The sequence below is a fragment of the Mirounga leonina genome, unplaced genomic scaffold (genome assembly GCF_011800145.1).
Source record: "Mirounga leonina isolate KUSES-001 unplaced genomic scaffold, KU_Mleo_1.0 Mir_125, whole genome shotgun sequence".
Taxonomy (NCBI): domain Eukaryota; kingdom Metazoa; phylum Chordata; class Mammalia; order Carnivora; family Phocidae; genus Mirounga; species Mirounga leonina.
The window spans coordinates 58,330,257-58,351,815 of NW_023270305.1; the positions used below are offsets into that span (position 1 = coordinate 58,330,257).

Sequence of the window (21,559 nt, forward strand, 5' to 3'; positions counted from 1 at the left end):
TTTTCCTAAATCTGGCAATCCTACATATCACTGTGCTGGGAAAATCCAACTTGAGAGAGGCAAGGAAGAGACCTAGTTTTGGCATCCTCCCCCACTCAACCACCCAACCATTCCTATATCTTGGAGCCAACTATAAAAACTGTGTCTCTAGTATGAATACTAATTTGCTACCACCTGATAAACAAGTGCCCCAATGTCCTTCCTTCTCTGGTCCACAGATGCTAATTACACATAACTAAGTGGCAGATACCTGGGTACCTGACACAGTAACAGTAAATTTTACTTTCAGGGCCTTTGTCAGAGTAAAGGGCTCAGATAAAGCAAGAAAATTAAGTCTGAGCAGGTGCCATAAATGGAAGAAATCATTAGTAAATGTGATTATTCAATCAGTAAAATTAAGAACATTTGCCATGGAGAAATAATATGAAGACAGCAGAAAGTAAACTGAATATATAAGTGGTTATTATGTGAATTAAATATCCTAAATAGTCTGTTTTTAATAGCTGACTCTACTGAACAGTTATTATGTGCCAAGCAACATTCCAAACACTACACATTCTATTGCACTTAATCTGAATCCCCTAAGAAGGGAGTCTTATCATCACACCCATTTTACAACGTGAAGGAACTGAGACACAGAGATGGAGTAATTTGATAAGACTAGGGTGACCATATTTCCTGTTTGCCTCAGATAGTCCCAGTTTATGGCAGTTGTCCTGGTACAATTGTTAAAAGCACCGCCCCCCCCGCCCCACCCCTTTCACTCTCACAAACTACCCAGGTTGGACGATAAATTATATGTTTACTTACCAAAGACCTACACTCAGTAACCAGCACAGGCAGGGTTCCATCAGGTAATATGGTCCAGAAACAGAACACAACCACTGTAAGATACTCTCCCAAGTCTTACCTTCCATAGAAGAAGACTGGGACGATAGGATTCATTCTTTTTACTTTTACCTGTCATACCCTAGATTTCCTGCATGCATACAAATCCATGTGGGGTAGAGGGGATGGGGGGCTGGTAAGGGTCATGTTTTTCAGAACTGTCCTTTATCCCCCTTTAAATCATAGCACAAACCATCTGTGGACACAAAGAATTCCTCAGTCAGCCTCTATCCACATCCCTGGGCCTGGACATTTTTAAACATATTCAACTTATCAAAGTAATATTTAACCAGACCCCTTTCTACTTTGGAATGACCTTCACCTTCCTCCAGCCTAGCCGAGGCAGCCAGGGCACAGGTGTTTGCTATTTCTATTAAGATGAAGATGGGGCACGTGATGTAATGAGCACTGGGTGTTATAGAAGACTGATGAATCACTGACCTCTACGTCTGAAACTAATAATACATTATATGTTAATTAATTGAATTTAAATTTTAAAAATTAAAAAAAGAGACAAAGGTGGATATACTGTATGTGCCATCTTTTAGTTCCATACACAATGGGCTTTTCTTCTTTCCCTAAATCAAAAACAAACAACTCTTATATTTTTAATCTATGGGAAAACAGTTTTCCCAATAAATATTTCCCAATAAACATTAATGCTAGTTTGACAGCGTGAAAACAGAGAACATGAGCATTAAACTTGTAGCTTCACCTCATGTGTCTAATTTTAAAACACATCACAAATGGCCCAAATAAGCAGAGGTGGTAATTTCAGCCCTTACCACCAGGCTGTGTGGCTTCACCTGGCCTCTCTGAGCTTGTGGATGTAGTGAGATCCACAGGGTCCCGCCCAGCTCTAAAGCTTCTAATTCTATGTATTCTCTACAATCTTTCTGACCATGAGCTGCAGCCTGCAATGTGAAAACATTACTCTGCCACAAAACCTTCTAACAGCTGGTCCTCAAACGCCTGAAAGACCTGCCACAGGCAAGGGTCCTGGGAGTAGGCTCGGGAACAGCCCTGTGGTGAACAGCGATGGCTCTCATGTTTGTAATACTCCTTGATATATTAAATTTGACTTCTGTCAGCTCCAGGCCACGTGAAAAATGCTTTTTAATGTTTGTTTTTGTGATGGGTCATGAATGCTTTCTCTACAATGAGACTAAAGTCAACAAAAAGGACAAGACTGGGAACCGTGGCTCTAAAGATTTTTCCTGCCTCAAACCCTAGCAAGTCACCTTCAAAAGGCAGGTTTGAACTGGTCAGGTCTGACTATAATGGTAGTGGGAAAAGGGCCGGATAGGGGGGTGCTACTGAATTAGCGGACAGATTTAAAAGTGTCTTTCCTATCAGGAAATAATTGCCCTCTGCACCTTTTCATTCACAAAAGAAAAGACAAAATGAAAACTGAATTCTCAGCCTGGATTTCATAATTTCTAATAGAAACTGAATTCAGGGTGCCTGGGTGGCTCAGTCGTTAAGCGTCTGCCTTCGGCTCAGGTCATGATCCCGGGGTCCTGGGATCGAGTTCCACATCAGGCTCCCTGCTCGGCAGGAAGCCTGTTTCTCCCTCTCCCACTCCCTGTGCTTGTGTTCCTGCTCTCGCTATCTCTGTCTCTGTCAAATAAATAAATAAAATCTTTAAAAAAAAAAAGAAAGAAACTGAATTCATCACTAAAAAGAAAAAAGAAAAGCCATAAACTCAAAGGTCTGGGGAGTTGGTCATATATAATTAAGTTTTACTTGTGCATAGTTATGAAACAGGAAGAGCTCCTTCTTACCTAAAGGTTTATTACATGAAGTTTACAGCCATATTTAAGTGAAAACTTCCATACTGAGATTTGTTACATATGCAGGCATAAAATCCCTGGCATCGAATACCGTGTTTAAATCCAAAGCCTTCTGGTAGAGAAATATGTAATACCTCTTGACAAAAGTTGTCTTTCTGCTTCTTATCAGAGCCCTCATTTCAGTAGTGTCAAAACTTCTAGAAAATTTGTTATGGAAAGTCAGAGGGAACCAAGAAAAAATGTTGAAGCCAATAAAAAATTATGTGTTTGGGTGATCTGTTCAAACCAATTTAATCTTTTCTAACAACTAAGATGTGTGGTCATGGTTTGTTTACCTTCCTCTTTTCAATGGTAAGTTTAAAACACAAAAGCAACTAAATGAAGAAAAAAATCCTATGGATTCAACACAGGCATGTAACCAATAATAACTAAAAAAAATTCATTTGATTCATAATAGTAGAAATAAGACTCTTCAAATAATCAACTCTAGTAACAATAAAAACAAAGCTTCTTCCTAATGTATGTAATAATTAAAATGAATCTCTAGTATTTTTGCTCTGTATGAGAACAGACTAGTGTACTCCAAAGCATATTCTATGAACCCCAGGCCTAAGAGAGGCTTTGGAAAAAAAAAAAAGAATTCCAAATTAATGTAAGTTTGGGAAACACCATATATTTATTTCTCTTCCTGCTAGAAAGCCTATTAGCTTATGAAAGCTCTGAGAAGTGCTTCACTAAAGAAACCTATTACATTTTACTTAGCCCAGCATTCTTTTTTTTTTTTTTAAAGATTTTATTTATTTGTTCATGAGAGAGAGAGAGAGAGAGAGAGAGAGAGGCAGAGGGAGAAGCAGGCTCCCAAGGAGCAGGGAGCCCGATGCGGGACTCGATCCCGGAACCCTGAGATCATGACCTGAGCCGAAGGCAGACGCTTAACCATCTGAGCCACCCAGGCGCCCCAGCATTCTTTTTCTTAAAAACACATGTTAACATACTGCAAAGCTAGTGCTTCAAAGAACTTGATGGGAAATGTAAAGTGAGACTACAGCAACTACACCATTATCTATGTTTGGTCAGAAACTTCTTTTTTTTTTTTTTTTTTTTAAGATTTTATTTATTTATTAGAGAGAGAGAGAATGAGAGACAGAGAGCATGAGAGGGAGGAGGGTCAGAGGGAGAAGCAGACTCCCTGCCGAGCAGGGAGCCCGATGCGGGACTTGATCCAGGGACTCGATCCCGGGACTCCAGGATCATGACCTGAGCCGGAGGCAGTCGCTTAACCAACTGAGCCACCCAGGCGCCCTGGAAGGGAACACTCTTAAATAGAGCTATGTAAACTGGCTGGAAGTGGCAAAATAAACACAGATGGAAATATGTGAAGAATGGGGAGGCAGACGGTAGAATAAGCTTGTAAGGATGAATCTTTAAGAAAGCCACATTGGTCTACGGAGTCTTAAATTAAGCACTAAGGATCAGTGAGTTAAAACTAAACACCATTGTATGGATTAATGTGAAGTGACCAAACTAAATTTGTTTGTTGGCAAGAGTGGGTAGTGAGGATGGGCAGTGAGGGAATTAGCATCACTTACCGAGTGCCTGTAATATGCCAGAAGTGATGAGTATGTATTACTGCATTTAGTCCTGGCGCTGTGATACTTAGTAGATGGTAATTGTTGGCCTCATCTCCCCTTTGTATGAGAAAACCAAAACTCTCTTACACAATTTGTCCAAGATCATATCACCAATAAATGGCACTTACGTAGCGACAGGTGTCTATGTTGTTTTTAAAACATCATTAATCTGAATTAGTAGAAAAATCTAAGTCATGAAATTAAAAAGTTTGGAGTTTCGTTACTCTGAGGCACTTTTGTAAGAATGTGAAAATATTGTACAATCAGAAGGAGGCAAACTTTGGCCAAATGGTAGGTCCGGGCTTTCAAAGAATAAACAGGATGTTCTTAAGATTAACATACTGTTGGGCGCCTGGGTGGCTCAGTTGGTTAAGCGACTGCCTTCGGCTCAGGTCATGATCCTGGAGTCCCGGGATCGAGTCCCACATCGGGCTCCCTGCTCTGCAGGAAGCCTGCTTCTCCCTCTCCCACTCCCCCTGCTTGTGTTCCCTCTCTCGCTGTGTCTCTCTGTGTCAAATAAATAATAAATAAAATCTTTAAAAAAAAAAAAAAAAAAGATTAACATACTGTTTGCAAGGGGTGACATGGACTTTTCAAAAAAAGCTTATTTTTTTCAAATTATACAAGACATGATTATTGGTGAACATTGGAAAATACAGAAAAGCACTTACAGGAAAACAAAAGTCACAATACTACCACACTCTACAAAAAATTAAGATTTGGAATATTTCCCCTTCTTTTGTGTGTGTGTTTATTTCCCCACAGAGTGGAGATCATACCATTTAAATAACCTTGTGTTCTGCTTTTATTCCTTTATATTAAGAAGCTCCCTATGTTATTAGAATGTTTTCAAGAATAATATTTTTATCAATATAATAACTAATAAATATTTGCCACGCATTAGACTGTCACATTACTTCTATCAACTTACTAATCCTCATAAGAACCCTCTAACATCTGTATTATCACTGCCCCCATCTTACAGGTGAAGAAAGTGAGATAGAGTAGGGTTAATGACGTGCCCAATGTCCCAAAGTGAGTCCAAGGTAGACTTGGGATTCAGACCCAGGCAGCCCCTAGGTCAGCACATGTAACCACTACATCGTACTGCCTCCATAATATTTCCTCCTTTAACTTACCAATGATGGGCATTTGGTTTATTACCATTTTTTTCCTTTACAATATTATAATAGACCATGTTATGGGCACCTGAAGCACTATTTTATCTAAGCCTATTCAGATGGCAAAACTCTTACCATTCCAACAAGTTGAATTTATTTTCAGCTAGCTGACAACAGCTGTAGAAACATGTCAGATGGCTAGTATTTCATAAACCAACTCAGTACTCCATCTACCCCTGATATGAACTTCCATGTGGTCCTCACCTGTCTCTTTCATTGCCATCTGCAGCAGATTTCTGTAATGTTTCCATCTGCTTTCACACTGCACAAAGAGCCAGCTAAAACCCTGGGTCTGTTCTGTACATCCCCTAACATTTATAAGCAAATTCCGTAAATTCTTATGTCTGGAATATCTTAAATGCTAAATATTTGTTCCCAGTCTGATGAGCCGATATAAGGCATACACAAAGAGATGACATCCAATATGCAGGTATAGAATTAAGATGAATAATTTTTTAATTCAGACAATAACCCAAGAAAAGGATATTCAAGTATTTTACCTTTTGCTTTTTTATCTTAGAGTGAATGACTGAAATCTCTTGCAAGATTAAAGGAATACATACTGCAATTCAATGGATGATCTGAGGTGAAAACTATCCAAAATAGAGTTTCACAAGCAGATCAGATAATGGAGTGTTAAGTAAAAAAACTGGTGGCTCTAGCTTATAGTCCACATCTTCTGAACTCAGTTTACCAATCTGGCTATCCAAGAGTGTGTTTAAAAATCAAGGAATGTGTAAAAGAAGGGAAAGACAAAAACAAAAAAATTTAGAAATCATGGGCTCAATAAAGAAATTTTCCGAACTGTCAACAATACCATATAGAGAATTCATTTGCCATGTAAGAATGAAAAGATCAATATATCTAAAGAAGCTAAGTATCCGCCCTGAAATATGTTTAAGATACTGAAAGTGACAAAGCAAAATTCAGAACTTATAAATCTAATGACAGCAATATATAAGAAACAAAGCCATTTTGCAGGGTACTCTAAAAAGCTATAAGATTATTGCAATTAGTCTAAGTCCAAATTTCTAACGGACTTTAGAGGATAATTAAGATATCTGTTAATACCATCTTTCAAGAAATTCCTAATAGAAATTTGGTTTGTATTTAAGCCCTCCTAGAGGAAGTTCACTCACTGTTTTCATATTATGTTTAACATCTAAGTCCTCTCTGTTCTTATTTTATTTCCATTCAGTAATCTAACTATTACTTTTTTAAAAATTTCATCTTCACAGCACCTAAGCTAATAAATGAGTTGATTGGATTATCCCCTCAGGCAGCCTCCACCTCTACCTAGCCATCCCTCACCCTCTGCAGATGCTGATCATGTTACTATCGGGCTCAAACCTATACAGGACCCCTCCTAAAGGCTGCACAACCCCACTCCTACTTTTTCATCGTCCTGACTTCAAAAAACAAGCCCATTTTTCTTTTAAATGGAGAGAGCAGAATTATAAAGTAAATCAATTACAAACAAGAATCAAGTACCGCAATAAATTGCAAAAAACTTAATACGGAGTCAAAAAAGGAATAAGAAAAAAAAAAAAAAGATTCTGCAGGACAGTAACCAATGCCCTTTACTATGCTTCTACAAGGTTCTAACGTTCAAACATCAATAATTCATATCCACATGACTCTCAGACATATAAAATATGGGGCTTTTTTTTTTTTTTAGCCTTCAGGGCCCAAATTTCTATTCAAACCGCAATTAGCGAGTGGGGTGAGTGGGGCAGGGGAACCTCAATGTGAAGTCTGGGATAATGCATCACTAATTAGTCCAGATAAAACTATGCAAGATAATATGTGACACAGAAATATATTCCTACATACAGGTGCAAAAGATTTTAAGACTGCTGGAACAAAAAGATAAACAAAAATAAACCTTACTAAAGAGGATAGCTACCATTTCTATTTCTTGGTAATACATTTAGAGGAGTGATTTTGCTCAAGTGAAATGACAAGTTTCAAGCTATTCTGCTGAACTGTAGCTATTTTAAGGCAGGCCAAGGCTGCCTTAGTGCTTGTCATACAGCTTGCTCCCAATCTCTTGGCAGTTCTCCAATGCATTCCAACTTCTTATGCACAGCCTTGCTGGAATCAGATCCCACTTATCTCTAAAGACACACTAAGTAAGATGTTGCCACATTACACAACCAACCTGCCATTTATTCCCATCAGATCACTTTGCACAACATCTGACTAAAAAAAAAAAAAAAAAAATCAGACCACCATCTGTGTGGATACAGTTTAATCCAAATAATCCAACTTACCTTGGTCCCCAAAACAAGTATCAGAACACTGCTCAAACTCGGGGAAAATGCTATACTCCATTGCCCAAAAAAAGGTTGAGTACTCACCAACTAAGTAAGGAGAACTGACATGGACGGGAAAAAAAGCAAGGTCACATCTTAAAAAAGAAATGCCTTAACTACAGATGTTAAGCCCTAATCATGTTCCCACTGCCTACATCTTGAAGCAGATTATTAATCAGTGTATATTTTAAAGGATCATCAGTATTTAATGAGTCCCATTACTTCCTTTAAAAAAATAATTTAACCTAGCAATACATCCTCTAAGTCAATGTACTCTCTAACTGTTAATATTTGGCCAAAAAAAGTCCTCTTCAAAAACAACCTGGAATGGTTAACCACATGCTGCTACATTCCATTCTCGCTAAAAAAAAATCTATTTAATTAGCACATTTGAGCCTCATGCTCTGCACAGCTGCACAACATTCCAGTGATAGGCCAGCTATCAATATACCCTTTACATTAACATTACATTGAGGCTAGTTCTCAAATACAATCCACTAAAGATTTATTTCACATGAACAAAAGTTTCCTTTAACAAGAGCGTAGTCCAACGAAAATACATACTATAATTAGGAATAAAACATTCATGCAACATACACTAACAAAGTAATTCTTCAGAGCTGGAAATATATATATTATATATATATATTATATATATATTATACTAACTGACAGGTAAGAGTAGTCTTCCTCAGGAATAAGACAATAAATTAACCTGCTCCCTAATTAAACTTTCCCCCCTTATGAATCAAATGAGATTTTAAGAGCTAGGATGAAAACTGGTGTTCTTAAAGCCAGGAACACGCACTTCAAAAGCAAAATAAGCATTTCAAAATGAAAAATCATCCTGATTATCAAGGAAACTCAGAAATTCCTTTAGCAGGGGGTGCTGATTTAAAAACAAGCAAACAGGCAAAAAGCAAAACAAAAACAAAAACAAAAAACCACCTACCTTTAAAACAAAGAATACAACACAAGGTGTGCGCTGGCTTCCTTCCCGCTCAAAGGGCACGTGAATGTCTGTGCTCCAGGATCCTGGTCATCCTTGACTCCAGCCCAGGAGATAAGCTGGGTATTTACGGACAGCCGGCAGCACAGAGTTGTCAGCCTCGCTGTGAGAAGGACCAGGCCCCTCTCAGAGAAGTTACCCAAGGGATACCTCTGACCCCACTCACTTCCTAAAAAAAGTGACAGGTGTACTCATCCATTCAGAGGTCCGGATAAGGCCACATTCCAGCCCCCTGCTCCCCCCACCACCCTGGGGTGCAGGGACCACTGTGAGACCACTGTCTCACCTCAATACCTCCCCAAGTGCTAGACCCAATGTGTGCAGCTGCCTGGAGGTTCAGCTGAGATCCCTACTGCAGGCTTCAGACAGGCCAGGCACATTAACCATCAAAGCATTTCCCTTGATGAGCTGTGACTGTCCTCAAAAAGAATGATTCCCATCAAGTCGGGAGCTTCTGATGAATCCCTTATTTGGAGAGAGGAAGTCCATGTACTGCAGCTGAGCTCCAACCCCCAACCCCGATCCATCCATCAGCCAACCCAGCTGAGTTTCCCTCTAAACTGTAAAAGGAGGGTGCCTGGGTGGCTCAGTTGGTTAAGCAGCTGCCTTCGGCTCAGGTTATGATCCCGGGGCCATGGGATCAAGTTCTGCATCGGGCTCCCCCTGCTCTGCGGGGAGCCTGCTTCTCCCTCTCCCTCTGCTTGTACTCTCTCTCTGTCAAATAAATAAATAAAATCTTAAAAATTTTAAAAAATAAACTGTAAAAGGAACTGTAAAAAATAAACTGTAAAAGGTAGTTCCTTACCACAGGCCTTCAGTGTTTAAACCTGGGAAGAAGGACATTTGCCACGTTTCCTCCAGGCCCACCACTCCAGACAAGACCATTAATAATCACAAAGTACCTACTAGAAACTGCTAGAAAGGGCTTTCTTTCTCTTCCAGTGAAAGGGTGTTTCTCCCCTGTTCCCACTCCTTTCCCTAAGCACATGAAAAAACCCTTTAGCACCTTCTTCAGGAAAAGGCCAAATACTAGAATTAAGGCAGCAAAGAGGTGCTAGCAAGTCACCTCCATCCATCCAATGTCCCAAGGCTTAAACAGCTGGCTTGCATAATCAAGTAAGTATATTGCTTTTTCTCCTTGAAACAGACCCTAGATCCAAAGATAAATTTTAAAGAATTCAGCCAATACAAGGACCCTAAGAAAGTTGAGCTCTTAGTGTGTGTTTTCAACAGTTACAACCAAAACCAGCCCAGTAAAATTTAATACCTTTAAAACCCAGATTCTAATAACCACATCCATTCCATTTGTAACACTGTTACGGGGTAGCTGTTTTAAAGAATCTCTGAAATCTGAAGATAAAAGTAAAATCAGATGTTGTCCAAAGGATATGGAGATGTCCCTCAAGGGATTATTAATGCAACCCTGATGAGAATTTTTCCAAAACAAAACAGGAAGCACACATTATCTAATGAGAACTTAATTTCTGATATTTTTCCACTATAAAAATTTTTTGTCAAAGAAGAAAAGTATGGGCGCCTGGGTGGCTCAGATGGTTAAGCGTCTGCCTTCGGCTCAGGTCATGATCTCAGGGTCCTGGGATCGAGTCCCACATCGGGCTCCCTGCTCCTTGGGAGCCTGCTTCTCCCTCTGCCTCTCTCTCTGTCTCTCATGAATAAATAAATAAAATCTTTAAAAAAAAAAAAAAAAAAAAAGAAGAAAAGTATAATAAAATTTGGATTTCTATTTCTTTACCATTTTTCTTTAGCACCCCTACCACTAAAAACTGCTCACCCCTACCACTAAAAACAGCTCAGGGCAAAAGTGTCCATGCCATACCTTTAAATAAGACCAGTAATAGGATTTTATGTTTTGTCATGCTACATGTATTGACAGGAAGAGTAATAAACATCATCAAGTGATTATTTAGACTGTCAAAACTTGACATCTTTAACCTAAGAGCTGAGAATGTGGCCCTTATTTGTGAGATGAGTATGTGCACAGGGAAAAAGGTTTAAAGAATAAAGACCAAAATGTTTAACTGCATGCTGCTGGAGTCACTAAATATCTGGTAATTTCAATTTTCTTCTTTGTATTCACTTTTATTTTCCATATGATCTATAATAAACATTTATTATTTTGGTAATCAAATATTTAAAAATTTTTATGTTAGATGATTTTATGCTAATTTATAACCTTAGGAAAGTATACATTCTTCATAAGCCATTCAGAAAAAAAACTATGCAGACTGTATTGAGTAGCAGACACTGTCAAATATTCAGGGATTTTAAGAAGGTAAAAAAGAATGAATATTTTAACTTTTACGACTATTGTACTCACTATAAAAGCACTCCCATGCTACAGATTTAAAAATATAATGGAAATTGTTTAAACATCACAGAACAAAATAAATAAGCTTTGTTTTAGGGAAGCATCTAGGTTTTCCTTCCCTTTTAAATAAGTAAGATAAAAGGGCTAAAAGGGGGAGGGGGAGTAAACCACAATAAGAACATGCATTATCCCACCCCTAAGACTGATCAGCTGGTGAAGAACATTCCAGAAAAATGTACAGCCCTTGAATGTTTAGATTTAGCCTTGAAGCAAACACACTAGGACAACAATTATCCCCGTACCTGCTCTCCAAGAGGGTAAGGAAACAACAAGAAACCCCACTCAGAGCCAGAGGCAATAGCCATAGAGGCTGATCTCCTGGAGGATGTTTTTTACCCTGCTCCCTTGTGGCCCAGTTCCTACATCTTTTCCCACACTCCACGGGAAGTAATAAAATACCAAGGCTCTAACAAATTGCATATTTAAATAAGGAATGGAAACATCTTTTCAAAATTTCAGTGCTCTTTATGCCTTTAGTATTAAGACTGGTTTTCTGTAAGTTCTGGCAGAAAAGAAAATTGAATAGCAAAGGGTATATTTAGCTGATTAATCATTTTATTTATTAGTTTTTATCCATCTAAAATGAGGCTTATTGTGGTGTTAGGATATTTTTGATAAAGAGCAAGAGTTTATTGTTAAGTACTTCCAAAAATTTGGGAAATGTGGAGAGATGAAATTAGAGCTCTTCCACAATCCACATCACCAAGTGATAACCACTTTCTAAGCATAGACATATTTAATTATACATATACACTGCCAAAGAATAAATTCTGCTTATTTATATGTCATTCTGCATTTCACCCTAGTTCATCTGTTGGGTAAAAATCTGTAATTATGTTTTAATACAGATTTTACTGCCCAACCAATGGCTTCAAGTTTATGTTAAAGATCAGAAGTAGAAGGATGCTCTAGATTCTAGATCAGAGATGTCAAATGGCTCTAAAAATCATTCAGATGTTTACTCTCATAGAGTTTATAAAGAATGGAATTATGACACCAATAAACAAGGGTCAACTTTAAAGTAATCTTGAAATTATAACATCTTACTTTCAGATCACAAAGCACACTTAACCTAAAATCCTCCTCAATCAATCACTTAAAATTGACAGCAGAAAAAACCCACAAAATTCATGGAAGTAAATAGTTCATTTCTACAAGCTACATTTTACAAAGTACCAACACAGTTGGGAATCTGGGCTGTAAAACAGAACTATTTCCTCCCAAAGATGAAGGGCAATGTGATTCATTCCTGAGATTCACTTTCAAAATGTTATCTCTACAAAATTCCCCACTTTAAAAGTCTTAAAATAGCCCTCTGCCTCTGTTCATGGTAGAGATTACTCAATCATACATACATCCCTCTGTCTCACCTATGTGATAGAGGCAATAAATATCATATACATACATACATAAGAATTTCATTTCATACAAAGAAGGAAGGATATTATTAAAATTCAGTCCTCTCACCCTTAGCCTATAATATTCCCAAATGGTGAGAAACCATTAATCAGAAGTAATATAAATCTGGAGTTATTTTTATTTTAAAATTTTCACTCAGAATTTCATCTACTTTTCTGACCAATTTCAAAGAAACATGATGGTCTAATGGTTACAAAATTAGCTTCAGCAGCTATGTTTGAGTTTCCACAAGTGAGAACAAGTATGTCACCGAAGTCTACTGCCCTCTCTGTGTAAGTATGCGGTTTGGAAATACTAAAGAATCCTGGTCTTCCCCACCTTCTCAGCTGACCCAGGTTAGTGTAGAGTCAAGTTAGCATTCCATCACATCTAAATGCTCTACTTTTCTCTGAGACCTATACCCTGAAGATGCTAACTTACTCATTTTTCCTCTGCTCTTAGAGTGTACAGAAGGACAGATAAGACAATTCTTTAGAAATTTAAACTATTCCTTAATAATGACCTATAAGTGGCCAGACTTGCTTTTTTCTTTCCTTTTTTTTTTAACAATTAACATAGTGTTGCTTGCTTTTTTGATTATTAAAAAAATGGTCCTCGTGGTAGTCTATTAGATTTACTGTACTCTTCTCTATTTAAAATTTTTCAAAACTCAAAATGAGAAACTTTAAGTCATAAGAATTTCCTTTCTTACAAGAAAGGAAATCAGCCATCAACCCACCATCTAAAGCATTAACATTTTAATATATTTCCTTCTAGTCTTTTATTTACTATAACAAAACTGGACTTATACCCTATTATATAGCATTGCATAAAGGTATTTCCACTGAATACTATACTGTTAGCATTTTCTTATTTCAGTAATATTCTAACCATTATTATTTTAAGCACTATACTGAATTCCATCCTGTCCCTGTGCCATAATTTGAGTATGTCCCAACTTTTTCACTATAAATAACGGTAAGAAAATCCTTGTTTAAAAACTTCTGTCCTTATTTTTACTTATTTCTTTTAGGTTACAGAACTACAAGTGGGATTTCACTCCAAAAAATATAAACATTTAAGGTTTCTATTATATAAATATATAACCCAGTTTTTTCTACTACGTTTGTATTAATCCAAATATTCTCCCAACAGATAATGCAGAGCTCCTATTTTATAGCATCCCAGAGAGCATTATTTACCCACCAATTAAAGTGGAAAAATTAATCTAATTGTTTTGTGTTTCAAATTACTGGTGAGTTTGAACAATTTAATATAGTTATAGTTATTGTTTTCCTTGATTTCTTCTTTTATAAACTATCTGTTCATACCCTTTCCCCCAATAGTAGGATTTTATGTTTCCTTATTTGTTAAAAATAGGCTTTAGTTAGGTTTGCCTTTCCTATAATTTAGACATGGTACATAAGGACAAGTTTAATGTAGACTGAACTTAGCATTATTTATCTGAATGATGGTATGTTTGCTGGAATGTATCTTTTCTGAATAAATCAAAATATTTATTTGAAAGAAAGCATAAAATTAAGACTAAGCAAACCGTCCATGTCTCATGGTAATTAAAATGTATTGTGATAGTGGATTATCTTACTTAGCTTTAATAATCCTTTGTGATAGTTACCACCATCCAGATGGAGATACTGAGGCACACAGAAAGGTCAAGGTAGTTTGCCCAAGGTCACTTAGTCTGTACATGGAGTCATCAGGTTGTGCAACTCCAGAGCCTAAAGCTCAAGAGCCTTGCATCCAACAGCCTCCCATCAGCCACACTGGCCCTGACCTCTCAACTCCTCCAACATTATCTCCACTAAGGGTTTCTGCTGGAATCTCAAATTTAACAAGTTCAAAGACAAAACTGATTCTCTTCCCAACCAGATTTCCATTCTTCACGGCGTCTATTTCTGTCATCATCCAAATTTGAAACCCAGGTCACCTTAGCTCCTCATCCACTTAGGTCTACCTCCCATCCATTCACTCTGCGAGCAGCTGGTACAGGGTTGGGCCATCACAGCCCTTCTCCCATCTCTCCCCTCCTTCTCATTCCCTTGGCTACCACCATAACCTGCTCCCTTAACCTCCGGAACCCCCCCACCCGCAATCACCTATTTCCTGTCTCCCTGCTTTTGATTTCCTCCTGTTCCACTGTATTTTGAACTCTGCCAGAGTGCTGTGTTACTCAAATATCTTACCATCACAGAATTTTAGGGATATACAGGATCTTAAAAATTAAGCATGAGATCCAATCAACTGGTAGTTACTGCCTAGAACACTATATCGAGAATGTTACTGAGGCTCTACCTCAACTCTGTGGAAAAAAGAGTGTCATGGCTGATTTTCTGATCTGCCAGGGAGGGAGGGAATGGTGCCCATGTGCCAGGCTTTAACCCCCACTATAATTTCATCTACGTCCTTCATTTTATAAATTTAAAACTGAGACCGGAAGGGTAAATGGTTTGCCAAAGTCACATACCGGGTCAATAAGAGGTCTTTTATCTGCTGGGGACATACCGAGAATACATTCTATAGAGTATATAGTCCTTAGATTCAGGAACTAAATATTATTCACCATTAGACCAGCCCACACCACCATCACTCTAACCCAATTTCAAGCCCTGGCAAGAGAAGGTATCCAGTAATTTGTTTACTGCATCAAAAACAATACTGCAGGGTAATCTTCGAGTAGCAGCAAAGGGAAAACAGTAGTCTAAATGCTTCCTGGTAAAAAGAACTATAATTACACTATTTTCAAGAACAGGAACCTGAGCTGACAAAGGGTTCCCAGTAAGTGGTCTTGTACAGCCTGTGCTGATCAATATATAAATTCCACTTGTAACACAGCCTTTTAAAAAAATAAAAGAATAAGCCATTTATTAGCTCTTTTGACATAAAAATATGAAGGCAGTTTTGGGAAAGCATTTAGAAGAGGTCAGTGGCTCATACAGCTTAGGTAGTTTGAAGAGAAAGTAATGGCACTGTTATTAACTGAACACCTACTATGTACCTAGCACTGTACCCTGCTGTCTCACAACTGTATCACAAAGTATTATCATTTCAAGTTTGCTAATAAGGAAACTGGTTTCAAGAGGAATGAACTATCCCAAGGCCAAAACCTGGCTGTGGCCACATGGCTAGTATACAAAAGCCTTAGGATCTGAGCCCAGATCGGTTTGACTCCAAAACTAATGCTCTTTCCCAACGGAAAAAAAAATTTTCCTGCAATAACAAAATCGTCCTCACAAATCTTAAAGGACAAAAACTGATTATGACTCTACTGAAATTACAAATGACTGTTCATCAAAGGAAACCACAAGGAGTTTTTAAAAACAAACACTAACTGGGAGGTAATTTTTACAACACGTATAACCCATGGGGATTAGCAGGCAATCTACACAAAGAACTCCTACAAATCAATAAGAAACAAATCTAAAAGATAAATAGGCAAAAGCTTAATGAGGACTTCACAAAAGAAGAAACCCAAATGGCCAATAATATACTTAACATCAATAGTCAGGGAAGTGGCAAATAAAAAGCATGATGAGATAACATTTCACAAATATCAACTGGACAACATTTTAAAGTCTGGTAAATGAAGTAGTGGCAAAGTTGTGGGATTATTATAACACGTACACTCTACTAGTAGGAACACAAGTAGTACAATCACTTGGGAAAAGCCATTTGGCATATCTAGTAAGGCTGATGATACACATACCCAATTATCCAGCAAATTTCATTCGCGAGAGAAAGAGACCGACCGATAATGTGTGTTTGTATCTATCTCCACATATGTATTAAAAGACATGTAGAAGACATATTCACAGTAGCCTTTGTATAAGAGCAAAAAAATGGAATCAATCCAAATCTCTATCCACAGCAGAAGGAATAATAAGCTGTAGTGGAATACTACACAGCAGTAAAAATGAATGAACCACAGCCACAAAATGAATGAATCTCAGGAATATAATGTTAATCTAAAAGTGCAAGTCACAGAAAAATACATAAAGTGTAATTTCTTTTATATAAAATAAGAAGTTTTAAAAGGATAACCCATGAAGAAGAGCAAGGGAATGATAAGCATAAAACTCAAGACAGTGGCTGCTTCAGATGGGATCACAGAGGATCACACAGGGAACTATGAATACACGATGACAAGGTTCTTCTTCCCGAACTAGGTGATGGGTGCCTGAGTGCCCACTGATTTATGATTCTGTCACAGATCTTTTATGAGCATTATTTTGTATGTACAAATCACTTAATAAAGAACTTTAAGAAGGCAATGGACCAGAAGGGCAGGACACTGAATATACCAGGAGAAGTAACTGATGACAAAGAGATCAGAGAAGAGCAAAGGGAGCAGAGGGGGCCCTTGCACTCAGGGGCTTAGCTTCCTGGACTCTAGTTCTGCTATCTCAAAGCCAATGCCTTTTTGTCTAGGCAGAGAGGGGAGACTGTTTTTCAACTTTAGAGGTGTTCTAGAAAAGAACTAAAAAACCTGACTAGTCTAAATAAACTATATAAAAAAAATAAGGCTCCATTTAAAAATTAAAGAACTTTACAAAGTATTTCTGTATTAAATGATTTACAGCCAGTGTATCCCTTTCTTCCACACCACTTAGTGACCCAAGGGAAAAAAATGTGCCGATATTTCAGCAAAAGTAAAAACAAAAGAAAGATACTAGAAGGATATGGAGGTCCCTTGCTGAAGGAGTAGAGCAGTTTCTCCATTTAAGACGCATGCAAGCCACTTAGGGGTCTTGTTAAAATGCAAATTATGATTGGATAGGTCTGGGATGAGACCTCTAAGAATCTGCATTTATAACAAGCTCCTGATGTTGCTGTTGCACAAACCTCACTACTGTAGCAAGAGACATTATGAAAACACCTTCTCTAGCGACGTCTAAAAACAGAAGTGTGGGTGTCTCTAATTGGGGTAGTTTCATTTTACCCACCAAGATAAAGAAATTGATGATACTATTCCTACACTATATAAACTTGGATACAGGATAACTGTTATCAGAAAAATCAAGAATACTAAACTAGGTCTTTTGCGAAAAAAAGATGCTCTGAGAGACAGCAAAGACTGAAAACTTAAAAGAGAAATCCATGAGAACTTTTACTCACTTCGACAAACCTACAGAAGTAGCCTTTCCAGAAGGGGTATTAGCCCCTTCCTTATGGAAGAATGGTTTCCCAGTAGTATTAAACCAGGACTACCAAAAGGAAATCCACAGAACAGTAATTAAAGACTGATTATAATGCAGATGTTGGTCATGGCCCAACATAATTAAAGGAGTATTATCACTCTTTATATTACATATATACGTGCGTGTGAATAGCTCTAGAATTCTAAGAATATGCTCTTAAAACGAAAGGCTTATTATTTTAACGAAAACCACATCAAATAATTTCCACTCATCATGTCTGTTTAGTCCTCAAAATAGTGTTCTGCATGTAGAGTCATGCTTTCATACAGCACTCAATAACCACTCAAACTCTTCTAAGGAAATGCCAATGCCAAGTCTCTGCTAAGGATGTGTCACAAGTAGAGAGTGAGGTCTTCTCACTTGCTCCTACAACATCACAGGCTGTTGTTACTAGTCTCACCCTAAGAGATGCTCTGCACAGCAAGCCTGCACAGCAGTTTCCTCACTGTCCTAATACTTACTCTCAGATGAAGGGTTTGGTTAGTCCAGAGAGGACAGTTACAAAGAGTAGCCTAACAGAATTCTGCACCTGGTGTGTAAGTCAGAACAGCTAAACCCCCTGCGCCATCAACACAGGATATTTTTTACAACATAATAAATCCAAAATGTCTGGATAATCCATGGAAACAATACTCCCAAACATCTTTATGCATCACAGTTTTATACAACCAAAGCAACGATGAAATCCAAATTCAAAAATATTCTACATTTTAATGGCCCTCTATTAGAGAAACTCAAAATAATGCACATAAACCACACAACTTACATTCAGTTCTATTCAGCACAGCCACATAAAATCAAATGTTGGATTCATTATTAGAGATTTTTTAAAAATAAAAGTAGATATGCCCTTGCATTGAAACACTGACCTTCCCTTCCAGTTAGCATACTGAAATGCCTTTTTTCAAGTATACATTTTAGAAGAGGTGACATTTAGATGTGTCCCCTTTGCCATCCCACATTGAATAAGTGAATTGTAGAAGTGGCATTTAGAAGAGAAATTCCCGGTGTTCCCAGACTAAACAGATGGGGACACTGGGCATCATCTCCTTCTAACCAGATACCAGCCAGAGGCCTTGGTGGTCTGCGTTTCTCCACCCCCCTCCCCAGCCACATCTGCAAAAAATATGTACACAAAAAATACATATAAACAAACACAAATGCAGCCAGTTACCATGATAATCCCATTAGTCATGACTGGATACTTAACTGGGGCTACCTAAATCAATCTAAATACCAATTTACCAACAATCATGACACTTACCTAATAATCCTTAATAAAGAATCCAAATCTCTAACTGTGCTTGAAAAAGCAAATGATAAAAATAAAGCAAATACGGGTTAAAGAAACAGTTTACCCTCCACCAAAAAATATGCTCCTTTTAAAACAACTTACTGAATGTTAATATTTTTAAAAATGTCTCAGAGCCATAAGAACTAAAACACACCAATCCTTTTATTTCAAAAAATGTTTTCCTACGGGAAAAATTCATATCCTTAGTATTTACCAAAGCCAGAGGTACTGTAATGTTACCACCGTAAAGCTTCAATTAATCAACTTTTCACCTATGAAGAAATCGATGGATAGTTGGGTTGTAGTCACAGATTATGGGTAATGCACAGAAAAACACTGCGACTCCCAATACTGACTGCACCACTGCCTCCGCACACCACCGGGCCTGTCCTCCCTGCAGCCCCTCCCTAGGGCTCAGGTCCCTCGGTCGGAGATCAGATTGCGGTCCGCAGCCGCAGGCCGGCTCCCTTAGCGCTGCAGGACGCCCCTTCGTCCGAGCACTGCCCCGACCGGTGGGGCGGGAGGGGTCACCCCAAACCAGTCCCCCCCCCGCCTTCACGGCTAGGTGACCTGGTCCTCCTGACGCCACATCCAGCTGAAGCAGCATGACAAGGTAGCAGCAGCTCCCGGCCCCGGCCAAGGGCAGCCCCGGGCCTGGGTGGGGCCGGGCGGGGGCCGCAGGCGCCGAGTGGCCTTGCCAAGCCCCGGCAGCGAGAACCAGGGGAGGCTGCGATACTGCTGCATTGTGCTGCATCACGGCGAGGGCACTGGGAGCCATCCATCTTGCCAAAAAAGCATATCCCCGCCCAAATAAACCCACCGAATCCATTTTTCTCCTCTGCTGAAGCACCCCCACACTCGCCCTCTCCTCGCTCTGTGGCCCGGCTTTTGATTGGAAAAATAATGGACTTGGTTTGTATACCGACATCGACAACACTCCCCTCCCCATCTGACGGCAGACACTTGGCATCTTTCCTCTCACAAAAACAAAGGGAAGACTCCCCCGGAAAAAAAGAGGGCCGCGGGCGTGGTGTGAGGGATGAGGACGAGAGGGGCTTCCAGCCCACCGCCCCCCAAAGGCCGGCCCGGAGGGTCCCCGCGCTAGTACAAACCTGTTGAAGAGTGGGTGGCTAGAGCTGAAGGGCGGGCGCCGCCGCGGCTCCGCGCCCCTAGGCGGCTCACGCCCAGCCCTGGGAGAGTGGGGACGGCGGTGAGGGCGGGGGGCGGGCGCGATGATGGGCGGGGGGGGGGGGGGCGCCGGGCCGCCGCCTCCGGCTCAGCTGCAGCGCTGCGCAGCGGGGACCACGCCTGGCCGCATCCCCCGTACCGTTACGCGCAGAGTCGGGCCCTGTCAACGCCGCCCCCGCTCCCCACCAGCCCCGGCCGTGGGGAGGGCACCCGAGAATACAACCTCCCTGCTGCCCACTCCGCACCCACCCCCGCGCCAGGGACCGCTGCGCCCTGCAGGAGGGAGGAGGCGGTGGAGGCAAGGAGAAGGAATCGGCGCCGCTGCGCGCGATGGGGCTGGGCGGCCGCGGTGCGCACAGGGGAGCTGCGTTCGCCTCACTGCGGAGCCTGCCGCCCCTGCCCGCAAAGCCCGCGTACTAATAAGCACAGGCGACCCAGGCTTCCCGCGCCGCCCCCGCCCGGGCTCTGCAGCCTCCCCGCCCCCACGCCACTCTCAGGGCGCAGGGCAGCGGTGGGGCAGCGGCGTCCTCCCGGCCTGGGCCCGCGCCCCTCCTCCTGCCCTCCCGCCGCCCAGGAGCCCGCCCGGGAGGCAGCCCCAGTGAGTTGGCATCTTCCTGCCTAGGCCCCCACCTACCTCCCGCGGATAAGGGGGTGGGGGCGCCGGGGTCCCGTCCTCCTCCCGCTCCTCGGCGGCCGGGCGGGTGGGCCGGGAGGCGACTCCGCGGGGCTGTCCGCGGCTGGGGCCGGGGCTCACAGGACGGGACCAGTGGGCGCTGCTGCGCGGGGCTGCGCGCTCGCTCCGGGCGGAGAGGCGGCCGAGGGAGGGACTGGAGGAATCCGCAGCCTGCACGGCAACAGCTGCACTGATTCCGGGGGCTGGGCGGGAGCGCGGGGCGGGGGGGAGAAGGGGAGGGAGCAGGCAGGGAGGGAGGGGGCGAGGGGCGGGGAGAGGGAGCGCGCGGGCGCCAGGAGCGCGCATACACGCGCGCGCGCACACGCTCTCTCCCGCACACCCTCCACCCTCGGCTCCGCTCGCCGCTCCCCCCTCCCTCGGTTCCTCCCTCGCCTGCCCTCGGCGCCTGCCCGGAGCCCCGCAGCCGCCCACCCAGCGCCTGCTGCGCGCGCTAGCCGAACCTCGGGCGCGTCCACGCACTCCCGCGCCCAGGCTCTGCCCCAGCCCGCCGCCGACCTCGTCCTCTGCCGCGGGGACCCACCAGGGCTGGCCTAGGCAGGGTGGGCGCCGCCGCCGCCGCCGCT

The 21,559-nt window shown here is 41.2% G+C and overlaps 1 protein-coding gene across 2 annotated transcripts in view; it reads right to left on the reverse strand.

Annotated features, from left to right (window-relative positions):
* SPTBN1 (spectrin beta, non-erythrocytic 1) overlaps positions 1-21,132 on the reverse strand; it is a 195,903-nt gene extending 174,771 nt beyond the window's left edge. The window contains exon 1 of one of the 2 annotated variants that reach the window (XM_035001550.1): positions 20,937-21,132. The gene's annotated coding sequence lies outside the window, so the exon portion shown is untranslated. Of the gene's footprint in view, positions 1-20,226; positions 20,297-20,936 lie in introns of those variants that run through there. The other variant, XM_035001551.1, reaches the window with a different exon arrangement.
* Between the last annotated feature and the right edge of the window lie 427 nt (positions 21,133-21,559).